Source organism: Empidonax traillii, unplaced genomic scaffold (genome assembly GCF_003031625.1).
Source record: "Empidonax traillii isolate 1590-97213 ecotype Southwest subspecies unplaced genomic scaffold, ASM303162v1 scaffold121:size1714817, whole genome shotgun sequence".
In the NCBI taxonomy this organism is placed as follows: domain Eukaryota; kingdom Metazoa; phylum Chordata; class Aves; order Passeriformes; family Tyrannidae; genus Empidonax; species Empidonax traillii.
In genome coordinates, this window is record NW_020955314.1 from 1,391,836 (window position 1) to 1,416,667 (window position 24,832).

Consider the following 24,832-nt stretch of genomic DNA (forward strand, 5'->3'; position numbering starts at 1 on the left):
ACTCAATGGAAAAAGTTTGTCAATGCATGCCTTGCCGTAGTCAGGGTCACTGTGGTTTCCAATGAAACAGGAACTCTGCCTGCCTCCGTATGTCAGGGAACAGGATATTCCCTTTTGTTTGTTTGTTGGTTTTTTGTTCGGTTGGTTGGTTTTTTGTTTGCTTGGGTTTTTGTTTGTTTGTTTTCCAAATTACACCACTCTGGACTTTTTATAGTTGAAGATACTCTAACTCTGAGTGAATACAGTCAGGCAGCTGCAGGTTCCCATACTGTAAACATAGATGTAAGACCCCCTAGGGATGTGCAGGCAAGTTGTTCTCTTAATAGCTTATGCCTGGAAGAAAACTACAGCAGATGTCTAAGTTCAATGACAATAAAAGCAAATACACATCAGGGATGAAGATTTCTAAAGCAACAAGGCCGGGAGAGATGTGTCCTGGTCACTCAGACAGGGCATCTTTACTGAGAACCACAGATTACAGTGCAGCTTTCCCCTGGTAGAGTGGAGGGAAACAAATTGTGTGCAACAAATGAAACCAATGCTTCTAAATGCCCCTAGACTTTAACTTCTTGTAACTTTGTCAGAGCTTTTATGGAGAACGATTAAAATCATTCACACAAAGTGTGCTTACAAGACTTCAGTGCACACCATTCCATTAGCAGAACTAGCAGAAAATTTCCTTAATGGGCAGTTTCTAAATAAGTATACTTTTAAGTAGCTGAAAACTTCTCAATTTTATGATAATTATTTCAGGTTTTTTTCAACCAGCTGTATAAAATGGCATCTGGCAGCCATAGTGTATAATTTGCTGTGACTAAAATTAAAGAACTGGACCGCAGGCCAACTCTTTGTTGTCTTCACTATGCGTCTGTGATATCAATGTGTCTTCCACACAGTGCCAGCAGAAGAAAAGAGAGCTTTTTAATTTTAATTTTACATCCATAATGGAAAGAGTTTTTAAAAAGCCGCTTCTTTTATTTCAGATAAAAAGTGGCAGCACAGAAAGAGATTTGTCTTAGAGCTGCAGTGAAACCATGGTGGGGCCAGAAGCAGTGTGTGCAGATCTTACACCTGACTTAGTCACTTGGCCTCTTGTGGATGAGATTTCCTCCCACTCCTCTGGCTCCATGCTTGGAAGGGGTGATGAAGAGCTGCCTTCTGCTGTGGGGATGTGACAGCTTCCACTGAACAATTTAAGTTTACTCATGTTACTGCATGCATCAGGGTTGTGAGTTCAGCAAGGAGGGTAAGGGGAGCAAAGGAGAAAAGGTATGAAGGAGGAACTTCTTTCAGACAGAATATTAATGTTGACTCATCTGCATTGCCTAATAACCCTTCTCGAATTACTGAATGCCTTAAGATGGATGTAAAACAATCATGGACGTCATTTCAATAAATGAAGTGCAGCGGAAATCACAGACAGAGGGTTAACACACCTGGAAACTGTTCTGCAAGCTTGTGTGTGACCCCACTTTACACATCCAGTTATTATGCCCCTGAACTTAGAGAGTCAGGCAAGCCAGCTTCTTGCAAGCTTAATGTTACCTGCTAAAAGTCTCATTGGAAAGGTTGAGGCTGGTAGCATTTCAGATGCCTGCACTTCTGCCCTTAAGGCTGTCATCTTTTCCCACAGAACAGTGTTGAAAGGCTGTGTTTAATGCATTTCTCCCTGTTGGCAGAAAAGTCACTTTAGGGAGCCATTGGTATTTCTGGCAATTTTATTGAACATCTGCTCAGTTTCAGGCACACAGTAATGATAAGGCTGCTATGTCATGCTTAGAGAACACATTTGAAGATACTGTTTAACGCATGAACTAAAATCTGGCAGTTCTACTGCAGTGTGCTCTTGTTCTTTCACAAACTGTATCTACTGAATAAAAGAATAACAAAACAAAACACGGTAGCTTTTTCTCTATCAGTCGCTAAAATGTTTTTGAATGATTTCAACTTTTTTTTTTAATTCAGAAAGAGAGAGATTGTTTTCCTTATCTCAGAAAATGACTTAGAGTAATTATGTTAACAATCTTAATGACATAGCTGGACACAGCAGCCATATTCACTGGAAACATCACCACCTTGCTAATAAATACCTGTAAAACTTCTTAATATCCCCACTTTTTTTACTTCACAAGTTGATAATTGTTAAATAAGAAACCTGATTAAATTTTGACTTTCTTAGTTCCCGCCTATAATTTTTTTTTATAATTTAAGAAGAATATACAAAACCATACTTTATCCAGTGATTCAATGTAAAAAACTCCTGGGGAGCAGAAACTTACTATGGGACCAGGCGGTCTTTAGACCCGACCTATAGCTTCTGAGTTTTAATGATCAGTGTTAACAGAAGTGTGGAATATGTCCCTCATTCTGTCATTTGCTTGGTTCACTACTTCTTTTTGTTTGAGGAGATGAATGGGCTGAAAATATCTAAAACTCCTGCAGTAAAAAGTGAAAGAGAGTTGCAAAGAGAGTTTAGATAGCACTGCTGCTGCAATGCAAATTCTAAGTGCAGTGTTTCAAAGTTATACTCTCAAATGCCAATTCCTCCTCCAAATCTAGTAGAAACACAGCATCTGCCAAAAACTTATGTATTCAACTTACACAATTTCCTGACTGCTGAGTTCAGCACTAAACCAAAGATTTCCTCCCTCATCCAAGGACAAACTACTTGCAGCTTCACTTTTAATTCAACTCACTGTCCATAAAAAGTAACAGTCTTTCAGCCCCTGAAAAACAGTCCTGAACACCCACAGGGGGCATGGCTATTACTGGCTTCAGAGACCGACATAAGAGGTGGTAAGAGACGAAAATCCTCATTTCACCCTACTAAATCCACCATTACACTGTGGTGATGTGACAGGAAAAGAGCCAAATACCTGCCACTTTCATCCTGCTGAAGTGCTGAAACCAGGATTAGAGTTACGTAATGTTGTAAAATAGGAATTCAGCGTGTGAAGGGAGGAATCTCTCAGTTCCTTATTAAAATCACGGCTCACACAGCTGAACAGCACTGTCCCTAGTGGAACAAACAACTGCCAAGTCCTCAAAACTGCAACCGTCACCCATGCACAGACTCACAAAAGCACAGCCCAGGTGATCTCTATGCACTTGAGGATTTCTGCTTGCAGTAAAACTTCAGGGCACTGGTTCCAGACTGGTGAAAGCTCGATCAGAGCTTTCCTGTGTTCTGGGCATTTTGCACAGTGCTCAAACTTTCTTTATATTTGTGCATAAGACTCTGAAACACAAACTGAAATTGGATTCAAACTCACTGGCACACAGGATGAGCGCAGCAGGATTGCTTAAGTATTCGCAGAGAAAAGCTTACCTTAAATGACATTGTCAGCTCCTCCACATGCACAGGGAAGATCCCAAGATCCCATGAATGCTGTCACTGCACCAGCTTCCCTTATAATGGTACAGACTTCTTCAGTACACTAAGCAAGCAAAGAACAGAATAAACTTAAATAAAGTTAGAAGTTCCCTTCCTATTGCCTTTTAGCAGCTAACATGCTAAAGCTTACCACAGTAAGTGTCAAACTAAAACTTGAAATCATGGAGACCACACTGCCCCTAATTTTGAGTCAAGGCTGGTGAAACAGGTGAAATCTCCACTGGGCTCAGGGCGCTGCTCCCAGAGCTCTGGACTGGGGAACTCTGATTTTCTCCAACCCTGCAGCACAATTCTAAAGCTCACTTGGTCCTGACAGCAGGGAGTCAGGAAGAGGTGGCTACCCCAACCTCTTCAGCCAGCAGAAAAAGTGCATTTAGAAGTGTAAGAGCAAAGTGAAAACAAATGGCTGACAGAAAGGCTTGCTAGTTGGGTCAAGTAGGTTTGAGCCCTTCCAAATGATGGCAGTACTAATGCTTAGGAAGAGAAAGGGTTGGAAAAGTTGGAAAGAAGTGGAGTGAAAGTAGCTCAGTTATCAAACATCCGCTTTTGCTTTGGGAACAAGAGTATATGTTTCTTGAAAAGCATGGTCTCCTTGACAGCCTGGCTGTGTAGGGTAGGTGTGATACATACAGTGTAAGCCAGGAAAATGTTGATTAAATCATCTGTTTTGCCTGCTGGAGTCTAATAGTATCAGTTAGAGATGGACAGAAGGCACCCTTCAACATATTCTTTCATCCAGTAGGAGACAGGCACTTTTGTACTACAAAGACAAGTGAATTAGAGCTGTAAATTTTGTTAAAGAGCAAATAAGAAGTGGTTGGTGGAGCGAAACTTTAGAACCTAATTAACTCAAACACACAAAATTGAGCAATTAGCAGGTGAACAGGTACTTTTGAACAAAAATAAGAAAAATGGGAAATAGACTAAAATTTTTAAGAAACACCTAGCGTTATGTATTTGGATTTTTTTTTTTAATGTTGGATATTTTATACTAAAATATCTAGTATTTCAGTACTTAAAAGCCAATATCCTGACTCTTGCCATCTCCAGAAAAATTAAATTACTTTGAGAAATCTGCTAAAAATAAAGCCTTATTTGGTGAGCTTCCTTTCACTGACTTTTAAGAGAAGCACATGAGAAAATTCAAAGCAAATATTCCTAGGACTGATACATATTGTAAAGCGCAGAAATTGATATGGGAGACAGCAGCAGTTCAAGGTACCACATAAAGATAAATGATTGAGGTACTGATGGAATATTATTTGTCCAGATACCACCTCCTTCTGCTATAAAATTATTTTAGTACCTGCATTAGTGTTACTGAAGTGCCTCTTGCATTTATCTTACCTGCGAGCAGGCACACTCTGTGTGTCTTTACACACATTCATCCTACAAAGAACAAGACAGTTGGCTGAATGCTACACTGCATTTAAGCATCCTGGCAGGACTAGGGTCAGACATCCAACACCCCAGCCCAGGGAGTCTTATTACAGAGAATTTATGAGAGCAGATGTTGCTACAAGCCTTACAAGACTACGTGTTGTGTTTGGCACACTGGAGTTAAGCAGCTACATCTTCTCACAGCTGCACAAAGCAGCAGTTATACTGTTTTAACTACATGCTAGAAATGTACCACTGAAGCTAAGCTAGCGTGATTAAGGGATCTGAAACCTTGGGCAAGTCCTTGACTCTAATAATATGGGTGAACAGCAGGGTCTTAGAAAAACCCTTTCTGTTTTTTTGGCAGTTTAGGGAATAGGTTTTTAATCACTGCTTTTAAAGTCTTATTTCAGAAAATAATTAAAGTTGTGTTTTCATCAAGAATGTTAAATTTATTGTCTCAATGCTATAGTTATAAAATAAATTACCAGGAAATGAAGAATAACAAGAATAACAACAATAAATAAGAATTCTATATATAACAAGAATAAATAAGAATTCTATAGATATCATTTACATGAAGAGGCATTTATTTTCAAAAAAATGTTGCATGTAAAATTAGTTTTTCAAAATTAGCTGCTCTTGTGATTTAAATCTTTAAAAGAACAAAATAATCATTTCAATGGGTATGGAAGAAAGAATTCCATGCATAAGACTCAAGATCACACTCAAATCTATGAAAAGCCTCATGCCATAGTAAGTCTTTGGTGTCATCTTAAAATGAAGTCTATAAAATGCCATTTACAATAAATTCAAGTTTTCTATGTGTTAATCTACTTAAGTTTTGATTAAAAACACGGCTATAGCAAACAAGAGTCAGGTGCTACTGGTTCACTGGGTGCAACTGCATCCTACTTTATCTTTGCTTCTATTTTCATCAGAAACAGGTCCACTGATGTTATTTGGTTTAAAATGGCAGAGCTGAGGTGTAAGTATTTCCTTACTGGTTATTTCCCATTTCATTCCAATAAATTTTCAGACACCAGCTCATCATTATTGTGAAACAGATTTGACACTTTTGTTATCTTGAACCACAATTTTTCCTCATTTTTACTGTTCCTATTCTCTCTTCCAACTCCTGAGGGATGGAGATGGGTGAGGGTGTGAGCGAGTGGCTGGTAGGCACTCAGTTGCTGGCCACAGTATAGAACAAAGATATATATATATATATATATATTTAAGCTCACATAAAACATTTTACTAGAGTTGTTGAAAAAGATCAAACTTTTTGTAAGTTCTTTAACTTGACATAATGATCTTAAGTATGCCTACCTGCTGACAGTTAATAAATAACATTATAAGCAGATATACAGAAGTGATTGAACTGATGTGAGCAGAAGAACCCTGATCACAGCTGCTGTGAAAAGCTGACAGAAGCAGCTTAAACCTCCCACCCAACAGCCCAAGACAGCACCAGGTCAGTCTCTTCACTCATTCTGCCCTTTGACATGCAAAGTCCAAAAGGAAGGAGAAGAAACAGGACTGGTTTTGCAGGGAAAGTGCTCAGTGGGGTGGAGATTATCAGAGACAGAAACTGAATCCCCTGTTTGATCAGAGGTACAGATTCATACTAGCCTACAATTTCCTGTCATTTATATATAGCACGTAACTGCTTCTACGTCCCTTTTTTATTGCCTCCTGAAAAATGAGTGGGTAATTTCACACTTGCTCTTCAGTATTAGGTTTATTATACCAAGTCTTATCTTAGAGTATACTTTGAGAACTGTTATATATTTCAGAAGAGCTGGGATTTGTAAAATAGCTAGTAGCAGGCCTTTATTATAGAGGTGATAGGAGTCACCATCTGAGAATAGCAGAGGCTTTTTCACAGTGTAATTGGCATTGATTATCTTCTACCCACGTGAGCTCTTGCTTATCAGTACAGATGCCCTGGAAAGATGGTTTTATGAAGTGTTTTTGAATAGTACTGTAACTTTCTTTGTGGTAAAAGAAAGTTGATTATCACCTGCAATGAAATCAGATCAGCCAAAAAAGTTAATCATGGATCTATCTGTCTGGTACAGGAGTCATGGGAAGTCAGGGATTATTAGCTTATGAAAGGAGACAGGCAAGCTTCTAGCTTAAAGCAAAAAAAAAAAACCCAAAAAACCCAACCCCAAAAAATCCAAACATCAACATCAAAAAACAAAACTCAACATCAAAAATCTCACCTCAAGTCCCCCAGAATTAAAGATGATGTAAGAAAAGAAAACAAAATGCTCCCAAAGAGCAGGGTGCTGTTAGTGGATCAAAAGGATCCAGCAAGACGAAGAGCATTAATAGCTCTTGTTCATCTCTTGTGGCCACGGTAAGTTCTCAATTCAGTTTATAAAAGCCTTAGCTATGCCATTTCCCTGAAGTGTGTTGATGTAGCTAATGCCAACAGGGCCAAAGAGATGATTAAAGGGATGAGGAAAAGAAGCGATGTCATGCTTTCCAAGGAAGGAAAGGATCAAGACAGATGTAACTCACTCCAGTTCTTAACAACACATTTCTACAAATAGACAGCAATACTGGAGCTGTTATTGTCACCATTCAGGCATGATGAAAAGTGTTAAAAATAATGAACTACGTGTCTGAACACATAAGAATGAGGTAAAGCAGAGTGTAATGAGTATCAGGCATTTCAGCTAGTCATGAAACAGGGATAATATGTGCTCTGCAAACTATCCATCAAACTTAATCCTACATTACTCCACCTGACAGATTAAATGGCTGATCTCAGTGCAAGTAAAATTGCATCCAGGAACTTAAGAAGACCCAGCCCAGTTTTCACAAAGAGCCTGGGCCTAGTATTACTGAATATTACTATCTACTTTCATTCTGCCAAAATGCCAGAGTTTCCACGGCTTGAAACATAAAAATGAGAGAAAGACTGTGTGCAGAGAGCTAGGCAAAAGAAAGGCAAATCATAGTATAAGAGGTATATATGTGTTTTAAACAAACTGAGACAGTAGCAAAAGAGCTAAAAGAAACCCACATGGAAACAGAAAAGATAGGCATTGTGGGGGAATGGCATATCTGGAGAGAATTATGCAGTAATTTTTAAAAGTTAATGTTTAAAGCATAACCATTTGGAGTGAGTTTATAGCTATTCATCCTTTATAGGACAACCAGAACACTATCTAAGCAAAAATTAAAGACAGATTGGGATCACACGATACATATTAGGTAAAACTTGTATTATGGTGGATCCTTGGTCACTAAACCAAAAATTTTAGTGTAACTCAAAAAGGTGTCCTAATAATGTAGTGGGTTGAGCAGTATTAAGTATGGTGTATAGACTTAACTTTTGCTTACACATCAGCAGCACAGGCCCTTTGTTACAGAAAGGAAACAGTGAGTGGGCAATTTCATTTGTAACGTGTTTTAGTAAGATCTGCAAACTTGGGCCAGATGATACTAATCTATAATCTAGCTCTATCATGCATGCTACCTCTTAAAAATCACTTTATTTGCATACAGCAGGTGTTCAGGAAAAACATGGAACACAGTGTAAATGAAAGTAACACAACTATGATTCATCTTGACCAGAAGGACTGCAATCTAAACAGCTTCCCAGGATATCACCCCAAAATGCATGAACTCCAAGGTCTGATAATAAATAACATACACCCTTGGAGCTTTGCTCAGTGCCAAACTTTGTATCCCTTGTGACAAACAGTTGTGTGCTATAAGCACTCAAAATGCTTCTGACATTTAGTTTAATGGAATTCTTTTGCTTCCAATCAGCTCAGGAATATTCTGCTATTAAACTGACTGCTAATTCCTAATGCAAGACTACTATCCATCCATACTCTGTTACAGAGATTGCTCCTTGATTTGAAAATCCTTCTCTTTCTCCACCAAAGGTGCCAGAAATTGGTGCAGGTTTCTTTTGTTCAGTTAAAAATGACATTAGGATTTTTTTAATACTCTTTGTACCCTAAAAGTCCCATTCTGTACTATAGTGAAATGCTTCAACAAATTCATGAACATAACCTGGTAATACCTTCTAAGCTTTGCCTGACTTCTCCTCCTCTAACTCTTCACCCTCTTGATTCTGGAGTGTTCAATTCACACTCTTTTCAAGAAACTACTTTTCCTATATTTCTTATAATTTTGCAAATTAGCCTTTGGCTATAAAATTTTAATTTCTGAAAGTTAACAGATATCAGATGTTTTCACCCCCTATAAGACTATATCAGTAGCTTTTCTCTTTTCTGGTTTTTGTTTTGTTTTGTTTTTTTTTTCCCCCTCTGGAAAGAGAGGGAATGAGAGAGAGGGAGGGGAAAAGATAAACCTACTATTTTGAGGGCTTAATATTTTTCTGATTCGTTTATATTTATGTAAGTAATTGTGAGAAAATATTAATTGAAGTTATCATCAGATTTATAAGCTGACTTTCACTACATCCCCAAACTTAAGTTTTCAAGAAGAAGTCAGCACTTTAAAACAAATGATCCAGAAGTAATTAAGGCAAGTGATATCCCAAGCCAGATATGTAGAGTGCTCAGTCACCATACTAAGAGCATTACTGGCTTTAAGACACTGAAAGTCCATCCATGCTACTTTTCCTGCCACAGCACGGCCTTTTGTCATGCTTTTAAAGAAACTTGGTAAATTCATACTTGTACACAACTGCTTTCAGTCTGCAATGACGGTACAGTACTATAGGATACTAGGTTAAAAAATGTTTTTTTTAAGCAGCAGGTGGTTTAGCATCATCCCTCTGTCCAATTTTGATACGATTTATTCTCGTACAGCAGCACTGGTATTTTAAATAACTTCCTCACAGAGATAATTTCTGGATCACTGTTTTTCACATCAGTTGTAACAACATCCACGGTTCACAAACAGGTGTTTTCCTTCAGATTGGGAAGAGGTACCTGCAAAATTATATAGGAAAGAAGCTAGGCTGGAGGTATTTTTACCTTAACAACATGTATGTTGAAATCAATCCCTGGATGTCTCTTTCTGTGTCACCTTGCAGAATATGTTTCTTCTTCTTTTTGAAAAAGGCCTTGAGTTTCTCAGAGGACATTCCAGATGCGACTTACACCTCTGTGCCATGGGTGCATGGAAGAGATTTTAAATCACATTTCTGGGAAACAAACATACATCAGTGCTAAAGCATCCCAGTTCACAGTTCTGATTGGAGCAACAAACTTTCAGGATAGAGGCCTCTATCTTTAAAGCACCATTTTTTTGTGCGACATCTTGCTTGCAGTTTTGTAGAAAAATGCGGGTGAAATTGGATGCTTTTACTTTTTACTAAGTGACTGCTATAGAAAAAGAGTTTTCACTTAACAGCTTATAGGCTGACAAGCCTTTATCTTCTTGATAGCACTTAGGTTAATGACAGGTTAATCTTCCTAAGACAGATCTGACACCTCTTTTTAAGGAAATCAGAAAACAAATAAAATACTAATCAGTCCACACGTGGCCACATAATTCCTCACTACATCTTGCTGTTAATATGACCAGGAATTATTTTATCAGGGTAAGCCAATATTTTTTGTAATCTTCAGCAGTAGTCAACAACAGGGGAAAGCGAACAAACCAGAACGCAAACAATCGAGATGCTCATAATCAACAAACTTGCAGTGAAAGGAGGAAGAATGGGTTGTGGGAGCACACCTTTTTTCCCAATCTTTTTGAGTGATCAATGTGCATCCTGAAGCATGAAGACTGACAGCACCGAGAAGTTCTTATCCCAGCCAGTTTAACTAAAAGCATTACTCATGCCATGCCTTATAATTTAGACTTGTACAAACATGCAGCTTTATTTACTGCTTTCTGACATTCTATTTCTTCTAGCAAAACAGAGGAATGTTGGGCAAGTTGAATTATAGGAGCCATAACATCACATTATTTTCCCAATTTTATATACATTAACATTCTGATCCCTTTCTCTTAGGAATGAAATCTGTAGTGCTTGAGGCCTGGTCTCTATCCAAGGCAAAGCCATTTATTTAGTTCACACACACACCCTTCCCCCACCTTTAATCTTTGAAAATGTTTGTGGGGGTGGAATTCTCAGCCATCTGAAATAAAAATGGTTTTGTCTTTTTGACACTTGAGGGAATGTGAGAACAACTTAATTAAAGAAAAGTTAGTTTTTTGTTCTGAATAAAAAATGGTAACAAAGTACTGTGAGCTGTCTGAAGGATGATTTAGGTGCTATTCTAATGAAAAAACATAAATATGAACAAACCTTCACAGAAACAATGCAATTAGTCCTCTTGTCAAAAGCATGACCTGCAGTATCACAGTGTAAGAGGCTATTGCCAAATCCGAGATGGTTTAATCCTGAGTTGATCCAATCACTGTAACAAAATTACCATCAGAGAAGACGAGTTTAATCATCATTCGTGAACTAAGAGATGTGTAGAAATATCTGTGGTTCAGCATATGAACATCCCTCTCCAAAGCACTTGCTAACGATACTGTATGTACCTAACACATGCTCCCAAACCTGGCATTTCACACAGCCAGTGTCAAGGACAATTAAAAAAATCAGTGTCTTGCTCTGAACTGCCAACTGGTTACAAAATGAAGATGTTAAAACCTGTAGTAGGTACTTACTTACAAGGAAACTTTTCACTAAGACATGAAATACGGTAAAATTTAATCAGCGTATTTACAATTCTTAAATCAGCGTGCAGGGTTAAAGGTATTAGGAGAGCAACTTTTTAAAAGACAGACCCACTTATGTATGCTTGAGGGAAAAATAATAATGGTTCCTTGAATGACCACTGTGATAAAATCAGCAACAGCTAACCATGCATTTGTGTTTTGTTGTGCAGTAAACGTGAGTTAAACAAATGGAGAGTTAGATGAAAATAGGTGTTTAACAACAACAGAAGGAGTACACACTGATTGCTGGCTTTGAGATTATTCCAGGGGAGTTGGGTACCCATCGCAATGCTAAGGTATGCTATAATTTATGCATTAAAACCTAACCTAACCAGCTTAACATTAAATGTGTCAATTCTTCCTGGAAAGTGAAATGCCTCTTATAGAGTATAGAAGTTTTTGTAACTGCACCTGAGGCTGCTCTTTGCTTGATCTGTTTCTTTGAGTCTTCCCTCTGTGGTATTTAATAGGTTTTCTTTTTTTTTTTTTCTTTTCGCTGTGCCTCCTCTTCCATGTGCCTCTGTCAGTCAAATGACAAAGGGAAAACTTGTATTTCAGTGACACTCTAGCCTGTGCACACAAATGAAGATTCCCCTGGGAAAATCAATGGTTCCTCAATTATTAAAAAAATTGCCTCAGGACCTGAAATGAGGTTTCTCATGTTGCTGGAAAAGAAAACACAAAATCATTTACTATAAACACACCAACAGCGTTTTAAGGCTAGGGCTTTTTTTGCAAGAACTCTTTTAAAAATATTGAGAACAATTCCTCCTTCGATAAACCTGCTATTCAACGTGTCTCAAGCAAGCAGGATCCAGTACTTGGTGCCCCCCGACATCAGCCTCAGGTCTATGACAAACACCTGCTGGAGGTTTGCCTTGCCTTAATTTCGTGGTATTTAGCCCAGAGAGCTTTAGTGAAGCAACTGCTTTCTTACCACGGTGGCACAGCAGCTGCATAAAAACCCAACTCTGCGTCAGCCCAGGAGACAGCCGTGCTGGGGCGTGGGGACCCGTGTTATTGTCACCCACGCCTCCCAGGAGATGTATGCATCAGCTCCCACACAGAGGTGACAGGGCTCACAAAGAAAGAATAAATATTTACTTCAAATTAGGTCTGGCCAATCGCTTTTGACAGTGTTTTCACAGTCTTTAATGCTTCTGAAAGCGCGTTTGAAATCGCTTGGTTGCAAAATAAACACTTTGCAAACACATGGCTAGATTTAAGGTGGGGAATGAGGGACTGCAATACTGTACCAGGGTTCAAAAAGAAAATACAACATGCTCATCATCCAGGTGATCTAGTTTTCTTTGGAGGTGGAAGTCTCTGTCCTGAAGTACAGCACATTTAAGAGCTTGCTTTTTTGCTTGTGGCCCTTTGGTTCCCACAATTCTCAGGGCACAGAAATATCAGAACTGATTCCTCAGTGTGACCATCTTTAGAGAAAGGATGAGGCCAGCTATGCTGAAACCTGCATCACTTCTGCTTTGGTTTGTCTGCTTAAGAATTTTCTCTGATTTTACAGAGTAACTCATGAATAAGCATAAAGTCTGACCTTTTCCAGTTTTCTGCTAACGCTAAATGGGTTTCCAGTGAGGTAGACTGTCCCTGTGGGACGCAATGTTTCTGGGGACGAGCTTCTATTTTGCACAACATAAAGCCAAAAGTTGACTGTGTACGTTGAGTATTTTCATTCTTCTTCTAGCACTGCTTTGTGTGTGTTTGTCACAAAGCAGGAAAGCAAACAGTGAAATACATTTGCTCCTGTGGCTCTGCTTCCTCCAGAACAAAGGGCTTGCTGTTTGTGGTCCTAATGAAAAAGGCCTCTAGGAAAAAGGTGCACGAAATTTAGGCACCTAATTATATACGCCTGTCATTGAATGGTAAGAGCTCAGTGAATGAGTGTTCAAAAGGTTAGCCACTGACATTTTAGGTTAACGCTCGGATTCAGCATTGCCCCCTGATGTAGCAGCACAAAGAAACAACCACAGAAATAAGCTGCAGCCCCCTCTTTCAAAATGACTTCTGATTACCCTTACGAGCATATGGCAAAAAAAGGTCACCTCACCTGTGGACACCTGCTTTCTCAGAGACGGTGCATCCAGGATATGTTCTGGTGACATCATACCACCTCTCCCTGCTCCTGTGCAGGCCAACCATACAGACTGCATGCACAGCATTTCCTGGGTGTTACCAGTCACCTGAACCCTCCATTTTCTGCTTTTAGGAAACTCAAGAAATGAGAATACAAGATGTCCCTTCAGTTTTTGCTTCTCAAAGGTCTTGATGTTGTGTGTTAACTAGACTCTCCAGAAGACTGCAAGACAAGCAGAATGCAAATTTATTAAATAAACCAATTTATCAAAAATGGGAATAGTAATAAGTTTTACTATGAGCAGTTTGCATAATACATTTTCATACATCACACTGGCTCAAAATATAAACTGTAGCTCACCTTGGAATACTTTAGAGCTATTCTGTATATATTTTCAACACTCACAAAACATGTTAGGTGCAGAAACTATATACATAATATTCTTTGCACAAAGAATATTGGCTTTATAAGAGTGGTTACTCTGCATAAAATTATATTTGGACCTTTCTGATGGAATATATGGATATATCAATTTCCTGACTGTGGGACTGAAATACTACACGTAAGTTGGTGACTTACTTTAGCCCAGGGGCCCACCTCACTATCTATTTTGTTCCCAGAAGTGCTATAAGAAAATGCTAAGAGAGAGCAGCAACAGGTACTTTCAGCTGAGGTTTCTTTACATGAAATTTTTGCACATTTGTTTATAAACAGCTAAAGTTTGTTTATGCATGAAAACAAACACAAATTTTCAAAAATATGAAAGCATTTATACTTCCTTTCTGGAAAAAAAGGAATTTGTAACAGTGACTATTTTCTCCCCTTTTTTTAAAAAAAAAAAGAATAAGTGTTTGTATTACATTTGGAAAAGTATATATTATGCATCCCTTTTCTTCATTGTGCTGTCACTACATTTTAGGAATTAATTTATTATTCTTTGATAGGTGACTTAAGTTCAAGAAGCATCCAAAAAGAGCTTAACCCCTCTTCACCTGAAAATCCTCAAAAGATTCTGTAGTTCAAGTGAGAATTTTGAAAAAATGGACTCTGGTGAAAGCAATGATACCTTAATTGAAAAGCTGAGTATAAAGAGATAGCAGTAAAACCACCATAGTAAAATTCGTCACATTTTTCAACATTCTTTAAGATCCATGCACAGTTGAAGTGTTATTCCATATTAATTTCTACTGTGAAAAGAACATTTATCTTACCTGTAAGAGTCCTTTGAAGGTACTACCACCAAGATAAGATGCAAATTCAGAGCATGTAGTTATATTTAGATTTTTCAAGAGCATTTGGCAAAGGATCTCAATCAAAGAAAGTACAACAGAATATGGAATAAAAAAGCTGTCTAAGGAACAAAAAGAAAAACTTCAGCACTGGCAGCTCTTCAGTTTGGCAGAGATGACTCCAATGCTTTCACTGTTTCTACCTTCTGGAAGGGCAGTTTGAGGAACTAGATAGAGATTGCCCTCAGACTGGAAAGCCAATAGTTTAGATAAATGTGGGATAAAAAACAGTCAGAATGGCAGTGACACAATTGTATCAAATTAAATTTCAAAGTAAAGCTTCAGCACTTCTATTTTGCTGGTGCACAGTGACTTATGAAATCTTAATTTGCTTCATTTCTGGACCATCAGTGAATTCCTATATTCTATATGATCTAAACTCCTAGTCTAAATCCTTGTCTCATATTCCTCTTGGGAGAACTGGCAACTTGGAATAAATGAAGCGGGATTAAGTAAGAACAGCAAGCACTGGGATAAATAGAACATAGAGATTATGATACAAGGTGATTAAATACCAAGATATACAGGATATATATATAACAAAACTAAGCATAACTAATGCTGTAATAGACAAGCTTCATGAAAAAAAGAGAACTAGATGAAGACAAGAGTAATCCAATTGGTGAGAACAAACATTACCAAAAGAAATTTTAAGAAAATAATATTAAGAACAGATGTGCTAAAAGAGAAATTCTAAATCACGAAGAACTTGACTGGCAAATTAATTTAGTGGTAATTTCTGATCAATTTATCAACTATGTAGGGAGACTTAATTTGTTCTAGAAAAGAAAGAAAGAAAACCGAAACGTTGATTTTTGACATTAGGGAACTTGTGTGTATATCCCTAGAGAAGAATAGAAGATGGATCAAAAATACAGATGAGCTGAAGGGATAAAAGTGAAGAGCATTAACAGCTTTGCAAAGAACATCACATGAGGTGGGGTTGATGCACGTTCCTGTATTTGAAGTGATTTCACTTTTTCTATTAAAAACAGATTCATAAAAGTCTACACAACTACTGACCATCTCTGTGTGAGCATTTTCACACTGGCAACTTTTGCAAGACTTGAGACACGCCCAAGCATCTGATTCTTATATAAACTGTGGTCAGAAATCCTCAATAAACCAAACAGATATTGCCCAAAGGGCAGTGGTGAAACCCTAAACAAAACTAACTTCCCTGAAATGTAGTGACTTGAATGGAAAATCTGATGAAGCAACAGATAGACAAATGTCACTACACTACAGATGTCACTAAAGAACTCATGGACTATGAAACTGAGGGCAGGCAAAAATGGATAATTTGAAAAATCAGGGTCAGCCAAAGATGCAGTTAACAGTGAGGCAGAGAAGACACCCCATGATTTAGAAAAATAGCCTGATCTTCTGAAGTGATACATAATGGTGTGAATGGAGTTGGGAAAGAAAATGAGTGTGAGAAGACATCAAACCAGACCCTGCAGAACACCTGCAAATGGTGAGAGATGGCAGGATGGTGCACTCTTTAATTCCCACTTCATCAAGGAGCTGGAAAGAAAGCAAACATTTTAGAAAGACTGTGCAAAATCCATCTACGTCAACTATCACGTGTGTTCAAAATGTTAAAGCACAAAGTAGCCCCAGCTAATTTGCAACAGGGCTCTTGTGCTTGCCACACTGGAAACTCTAGGGTGGAGAAGTCCCACTTTCTGAAGGCAACTCCACAGAGCACACTGGGATGCCAGAGACCCACACTCATGGAGGTGTAGCCCTGTACAGCTGAAGAGCAGGTGGTCCCACGGCACAAATCCGAACACTGCAGCATGGGCCAGCTGCTGGGATGGGGCAGAAGGGTACGTGTGATGCTGCACAGCCTGTGAGCAAACAGCACAATGGACATACGAGAACCGATTTCACAAGAATTACAGAAACCAGCTTAATACACACTTGTAAGGCTACAAAGACAAATAAAACATGAAACAATTTCCTGTCCTTTTATCGATACCTAGCAAAGGGTAGGAATTACGTGAGGCACTGTGTTTTCATCTCTGATTATTAATAACAACTCTGTCAAGTCTCTTCTCTGAAAACAGTGGAATAATTTGAAAAAGAGCATAATGTGACAGAAAGATGGAATGAGGTAGTCTAAAAATGAACATGCTAAGTAATTTTTAGAACTATGCTACCACTGCAAATCTAGTCGATAAGGAAAATTTCAAATGTTAAGACAGCAATTAGACATTAAATATATCCAGGGAAAGTCTTGTGATTTCTTTTTCCCTCAAGACAAGACAGATTTGGAAATCAGGATGAAAAGAATGATATTATGTATCACACAGTGATAACTTGACCAAACAGTAATTTTCTGTTCCTTAAATATGGCAGAAACAAGCAGATGTCCTTGTTATTATAACTTTGTTTCTGAGAACAAGAACTTTGTCATCTGAACAAGCACTGTACTATACAGTTTTGTAATGCAAATTCCTGTGAACAGCAGATGTTTATTTACCCCCTGCCCCTTGATTTCTCCTTGGAAACCAACTGCTGGGCTTAGGCTCAAGATCCTGAAAGACATACTTGCATTTCCATTCCTTTTGACCACTGGACTAGGGAAGGCAATTCCTTAACAGCATTTAGCAAACAACTTGGCTGTAAACTGCTACTATATCCTATTCCTAACAACCTACAATTCCTAAACTTACTACTGCTTTAAAGAAACAATGATTTCTATATTTCAGGTTTAGGAGGAAGAAGGTCTACATCTTTCAAACTGGTCAATCTCTGTTTCATTCCTACCAAACTTGGTATTTGGCAAAAATGCATAATTATTTCAAGAGTTATTAGTGTCTACATTGCATTTGGATAAGAGGTTACAGCAGCTGATTCCAGATTCCTAATGCCTATCTGAAAAACCCTGAGTTAAGACAAACTTCAAGAAACACTCATACCCTAAATATTAGCATCATTGTTTTAATGCTTCTATGGTCAGAATATTTTATGTGAAAAATAGGCTGATTTCGAGAATTTAAAAATTTTTTTCAATATTGTTTTTTATAAAATGTGTTCAATAAATAACCTTTAACCAAGCAATGGTAACCCAACAGCTGCCATGGGACAAGTACCATGTGGTCCATAATCCTTTAACCATGCTGCTTTTTTATCTTCCCAAGAGATAGGGAGGGAAGGGAGCCCAGAAAACCAACAAAAAAATCCAGTGTTCAGTTCTCAAATCCAGCCTGAGTTGAGCAGAACTTTTCAAAGACTAACCACAGATGACTCGAAGGCTGGATAATTTTCAAGTAACAGCACACCTGGGACTACAGATTTTCTAGTGGCTTTTGATGTCTCTCAATTGACTCTCTTAAGATGATTCTTTTTGTCATTTGACAAATGTAGTAGTTTCCTCAAAGTGCTCAGAGGAACAGAGGGTAAGCACCCTAGTCTATCACACCTATGGTATAGAGCAAATCAATACATGAGAAAGAAGCAGCAAGAGAAGAATATTATGTGCTATCATTATCTTGCATTACCTGGCAAGAAGTTATCTTTAAGATTTAAAGTACAGGACTATTCTCATACAGTGCTGTTCTCCAGAGTGACTACAGGAAAGGCTTTGTTTTATACAATAGATCCTTCTCTGAATGCGCTCCACATCATTCCTGTTAATATCAAATGATAAACCAGGCATTTTCAATTTCAGCTGTCAGCTCTAGGAAGCATATATTGCTCAGAGACAGGCACTGGATGTACACTAGCACTGCTTACTAGATCTGCAAAAAAGGCTAGTTGTAATTGCACCAAAGGCAGGTAAAATCCACTTTGTTGTGAAGACTGTGCTAAAATCATACAACCAGAAAGGAGCACCAATGGGAAGAGTCTGGTCAAGCATCACATGGTCAGCAACATTTTCTTGTCACTTAGCTTCTGTTAGTAGAGCAACCAGAAGCAAGGCTTCATTTGAAGACTTGTTTGCAAAGTTATTTTCAGACTACAACTTTGCATGCAGATCCCCAACAAGACTTTGTATCCCTTGCCTGAAGAAAAGGGTCCCCAACTCTCTCCATGGACATGAAATTAGGACGTATGTGTCCACTGTTTCACACACAGAACAGTTTTATAACATCCCACTGACTTGCCTGGCTCTCAGTCACATATCCATTTGCCCTCACCGAGATGAGGCCCTGGAAACTGAAACCATGAACATGAGAGAAACAGTGGGATGACTCAAATGTTCACTATTAGGCTGCGTCCAACAGGAACTTATCTACCATTTTTTTTAGAAAGATGGAACAAAACCATGCCCTATTATTAGGTCTTGAGAGTGAACTTATCCTAGGAAACTTGCTGTCAGCTGTGGCTTGCAGAAAGATGCTATGTATTTTATTCTCTATAGCTACATATATATGTGTATAACAATATATTGACACAATAACAGAGCAAATCATAAACATAAAAAGTGATTCAATGTTTACTTTCTAGAGGTACTTTTACTTGATGTGATTTGTTACTGTAGCAGCACTGAAGGTAGCTAATGGGGGAACAACTACATCAAAAGGACTCTAATGATGAAAGACTCGTTTCCTCCCAAGCCCCAGGGTTTTTTTCACAAGTCCTTAGACCCTTTCCTTTCTACACTAGAGGAATATTTTTGAACTCTCAATATAAGACATAGATTGGGGGCAACCAGAGAGAGCAAGCCAAGCAGTTATCAAATTATGGTAAATGTGGGACCCAACGTCTAACCCTCCGCCCTGTTTTTTGATTTTTTCTGGATAGTTGACCCCATCCTTCATGACTAATCATTTCTTGGAACTGGCATGAATTTAACATATCAAGACAATAGCAAGCAAAGAGCTGTTGTTAAAAACAAAAGCAAGTCTTCAGATTAGCCCATTACAGAGGAGTCTGCCTTTCATATTTCCTGATTTACCTCCATATCCCAGAATGGGTAACATTCAGTGTAGATGAAATGCCTTGACTTGAAATGTGAGAGATGATGGCCCATCCACAGTAGGAATGACTGAAACCTGCTGTCAGCCTTCTTATTAAAATGTCAGGAACGGGGACCATAAATCCTTCAAGGAGAGAAAATATGGTACCATAGAAATGACATGACATATAAAAAACTACCCAAAGTAGTTCCAAAACATTTCCAGGAGTGATGTCTTTAGCTGGGATCACATTACTAAGGAAGACATATATAATTTCATAGCTGGTGTAGAGCAGCCCTGTCGGAGACTGAAACAGTTAATGATTTACATGGTCTGAGATCACCAAAAGACTTTTGCAAACTGAAAAGAAGCAGCTGCTCACCCAGCAAAGCCTACCCCTCGCTGAATATTGCCAAAGGACCTTCAGATCAGATAAGTGGGTGCCACTGTCTAGCTATTCTTGGTGCAGATGCCTGCCTGAGGAAGGGAAGAGGCTAAGAAGAGGCAAGTCCTGCAAGGTGGCGCCAACGTCCTCATCTAGCCTGGGCTATGCATCTCAAATGTTTGACTGTGACACTATCCATTGTAGTGTCACAGGGAGGTACAAGGTGTTCCCACCTGACCTGGAAGTGTATAATAACTCATAACATCTTTAATACTGTGTGTGGGGCTTCCCCAGCCCCAATGGACCAAGACCACCACTTCAACCAACAGACATAGAAGCTGCAGCTACCAAGTTTCATCGCTGGATGCCGTGGGCAGTGACTATATACTTCTTTCCACCCTTATCCTTCCTCTCCCTTTCTCTCCCTTATGCATTTCCTTAAGTGTTACCTTTATGCTTTACTGCTATAGATGCTGGGCTTTAACAATGCTTTATTGCCATAGATGCTTTAATACTACTATTATGCTTTAATAGTGCTATATTGCTGTGCTTTATCTACAGATGCTTTAGTATTAACAATGCCATGTTGCTATAGATGCTCTAACACTGCCATGCTCCAATGCTGCTGTACTGCTATGTTCTAATATTGTTTTATTGTTATAGATGCTTTAATATTACTATGCTTTTAATAGTGCTATATTGCTGTATAGATGATAACATATGTACAGATGCTGTTTTGCTGTAGAAGGATAACACCCCAAATGGCACCATACCTGTTTACCTTTGAAACAAAACTGTTCTAAAATAAACCCTACATATATAGGTTTACAAACACAGATTATTCAGTGTTGCTTCACTCTAATCCACCCCAAGGGATTTATTAATAAGAACCTGTGTTACCCTCCCCTTTCTGGGGCGGGTTGCAAGAAGCCCTGGCACCCAGTACACACTGTATTGCCATGCTAGCCGCAGCCAACTTCTCTTGAGCTGCCTGCAATTTCCCAACTTTGCTTTTTGATAGCAATTTTTCTAATAACCAGAAATTAGCCTTATTTTTGCTCACCTTTGTACAGTACAATAATAGTTTTAGGCAGATATTCTTCTGTAGAAGACATGGTATGATAGGAGAGACCTTGGAAAGTGTGGACAGAGGAGGTGGTCTAGAGAAGCGAAGGCGTGCGACAGTGAGAGACAGGTGGTAGGTTGGCATGGGAGGCTCCGGCATTATATACAACTCACTGATGCTCTGTTGAAGAAATGCAGACTCAGAGCTGAGCAAAACCTCATTTAGAGGTAAAAAGAGAGCAGAGAACAAGCATCCAACTTTTGTCAAATACAACATATATAGGAAATTCTGTTGCACCATGAACTAATCAGTAAAGATTAAGCAAGGAGTATGACACATTAGCAAACACAGAAATATTACCTCAAGAGGCTCCTAAGAAGAGAAGGGAGAAATCAACAACGTATTCGTCAGAGCTAAAGATTTGATCTGCATGATTCCCTCTTCTTTATGAAACCTTCAATGCTAGGACCCCAAAGGACATTGGAAGACTAAGCATAGTAGCAGAAAAAGTAGCAGATACTAGGAAGTATGTGTATGACAAGTCTATATTATTATACTTTTTCTTTAAAGTACTTCTCCTTTTTCCATAATAACTTCATATGGAGTAATTAAATATTATTTAATTAGGCTGTTAAGATTCGATTTGGACTTATATTCTTGACATTACACATAACACGTTTCTTCTTTTGCCCTTAATAAAAATGATATGTAGATACAGTTATGCTTACAGAGACCCTTCCATGCTAGCATTTTGCATAATTGATATGTGTTATTCAAAACAATAATAATTTTCTTTGTTCCCCCATCCAAATTTAAAACCAAACCAAAACCAGTCAACCGTGTGATTTGTCTTTCCTGGTACAGTTTCTGTAAGTGCATTGATATTTAGCAGTAGATTGAATGTTTACACTCTTTTGCTTCCTACCTTTGCCAAAACTGAGTTAATTCGTTCTTGTGTAGAGCCTGTAGTGTGACTTAAGCTGTAATAAAAAGTGAGCAGAATATTTTCTAAATGTTGCTTTCTGTGTGACAGAACTCAATATTTTTCTAATTATCAGTCCAATATCTTAAAGATACTTAAATGATTAACAGTAAACTGCTTTTGAAGTGTCATATTGCAATTCACATTGCTGGCTTTCATTGCCATTTTACTGAACTCCAACACTTTCAGTGTCAAAGAAGTTCACAGGAACGCACAAAGAATTGTCCTGCTTTCGTGAAAGAAGCAACTTTACTCAAGTCATCATGCCTTTCTAAATCTGAAAATGAGTACCTTGCATGCCGTCTGGAAGCGAGGCAACATGAGGTTCTGATGATCTAAGGCAAATTTTGGGGAGCCCTGTTCACTGAATGTTTATCAATAGGTTTTCTGTGTCACAATGGAGACCTGTCTGGCACTAATCCAGGCTGAGTATCAAGTGCAAGTGCAAGTGAAATATTCAGTTCTGCTGTAGCAATTTTGCAATCTTCGGTGTATGAATATATATGTACCTAATGGATAAAGAAAATAATTCGATATTTCTGACTCTACACTGAAGCAGAGGAACGTATCTGAGACAGAGACATTTAAAATTTCATACACTGTCTGTGCCTTTTCCCTTTATAACTGTAAAGGCAATTTAAATGTCACGTTCTCCACACTTACTGTTATTACAGTAGTCTCCTTCATGAAAACACATAACTTAATCAAGAAAATATTGTATTTCAAGGACATTGAGGGGAAAAAATGCTTACCCTGTTACAGAGGTTTTCCTTGAAGACACCTCTTAATAAATTTTGACTTGGAACATTTGTCTTCTCAGTTCTTCAGAATGACTTGTGCTTTACTTGTTTAACTGTATTATGATAAATTGAGACATGGGATTAGCTTCCTATTAGAATGGCATTATATTATTTGACTATTCATTATATTCATTTGCCTATTATTCACCTATTGTAAAGGGTCCAGCCCTGAATGCCCCAACTGCAGGAGTATTGCAAGGAAGGGTGAGACAACTTTAATGGGACACACTTCTGTAAAATAGCAAATAGGTTTGGGGAATTAATTCAGAACTCTGGCTAATGCTAGATTTAGGTGGTTAGACTTTAATTAAAACTTTTGCCACTATTTGTCTTTTCTTGAAGTAATGAGTCCTGGTATGTTACAATACTCCAAACCACTACAGTCTCTCTTGGGTGTATTTGGAAGTGACCAAACAAGAACTGACAATAATGAAATCAGCAAATCAGCCCTTACGAAATGTTGACATAATTTTTAGTCAAAGATGCAAGATGAAGTAAGAGAGCATTACAAAGCCCTCACAAGAAGGATATATGAAGCATTTGTAGAAAGAAGGAAATGAGAGAGCAGCAGTATATTCTCAAGGTGCTGGAAAGAGCAGAGGCAAGGTGTTTTATTTTTATGACTTTTTGGGAGTATTGCTAAATTCTAACTCTGTTTCACTTTATACAGTTCCAATTATACTGCGTCACCACACTGAGCAACAATGGGGACTTCTGCTGCCTGGCCTCATCAATATTGAGTTGCCTCTGAGGCTTTCACAGACAATTTGTCACCTACAAACTAAACACGTTCCAGAATGGAGCTACCTCCTTTGGGCTTAAGAAAAAAACCAAAACCAAACAAAAACCAACCAGTTATCTTGTGCCTGAGCAACATGTTTGAGTAGTTCAGAGTTTGCAGTTGAAGAATGTACATATGGGAAGCAGATTTTATCTGTATCAAGAAGCACACATAGACAGCAGGTTAACTGGAGTAGGTAGTTGCTGCAAAACAGGCCTGAGTGACATAATGGTGCCCTTCAAGGGCACCATTTTGGCCATTGGAAAACCAATGGCCAAAAAAGCATCAGTACTGCACTTCTCAATTAACTACCTATCTGATACAAGGGTCGCAGTGAGATTGATTGTCTCATTTCAGCTAAGTCCTCTGAAAATCCCTAAATGCACAGGAAGTATCTCTTCATCATTAGACTCCACTAGGTTAGTTGTGAACTCCTTCATACCTATAATTTGAAGACATGCTGTAAGTGCCTGATCTGTAAAGAGAAATGGAGATGTGTGGTTAGTAGAGCACTCTGCAGAAATGTGTTGCTTTTTTACCTATGAACAGCTTTTGACATCTTACCTGTTGAAAAGAAGCAGAGGTCCTCAAATGCTTTTTAAAATGAAAGCCACCCCCACCTGCCCAACCCCCAAAATACAGTTGTAAGCAAAAGGAGCTATTTTAACATCCATCTGTAAAATTTGCTCCCAAAAAAGTCTTCAGTGCCATGGGAGTTTTCAAACTACATTTTAACTAAATAATTTTTCCTGAAGCTAAATATATTCCAGTCTCCTGTGATGAAAAACAGTGGCAGACCAGGCAAGGTTTCTGAACACAGATGCATTTAAGTTCCAGAAAACTTTACTGAAGCATTCAAAATACAATTTTAAGGAGTTCTCATCAATTTAATAAGCATGTCTATATCAAAGCAAATAATAATGCAGTCCTTACATTATGTAAATGCTTTGTATACTTAATTTTAGGGCTTAAATTCTACATATTTGAACTTCAAAAATTCATAAACCTACCCACTGGCATTTAGGTTTGGAAAATAAATTGTTGAGAATCTCAAGATCACAGGAGAAAAGGA

General features: G+C 38.3%; 1 long non-coding RNA gene across 1 annotated transcript; it reads right to left on the reverse strand.

Annotated features, from left to right (window-relative positions):
- Window positions 1-3,099: 3,099 nt before the first annotated feature.
- Window positions 3,100-24,363, reverse strand: LOC114057230. The gene is made up of 5 exons (XR_003571162.1): window positions 24,325-24,363; window positions 22,932-23,032; window positions 21,558-21,659; window positions 3,329-3,437; window positions 3,100-3,250 (listed from the first exon to the last, which is right to left on the reverse strand). It is a non-coding gene; the product is annotated as an uncharacterized LOC114057230 (long non-coding RNA).
- Between the last annotated feature and the right edge of the window lie 469 nt (window positions 24,364-24,832).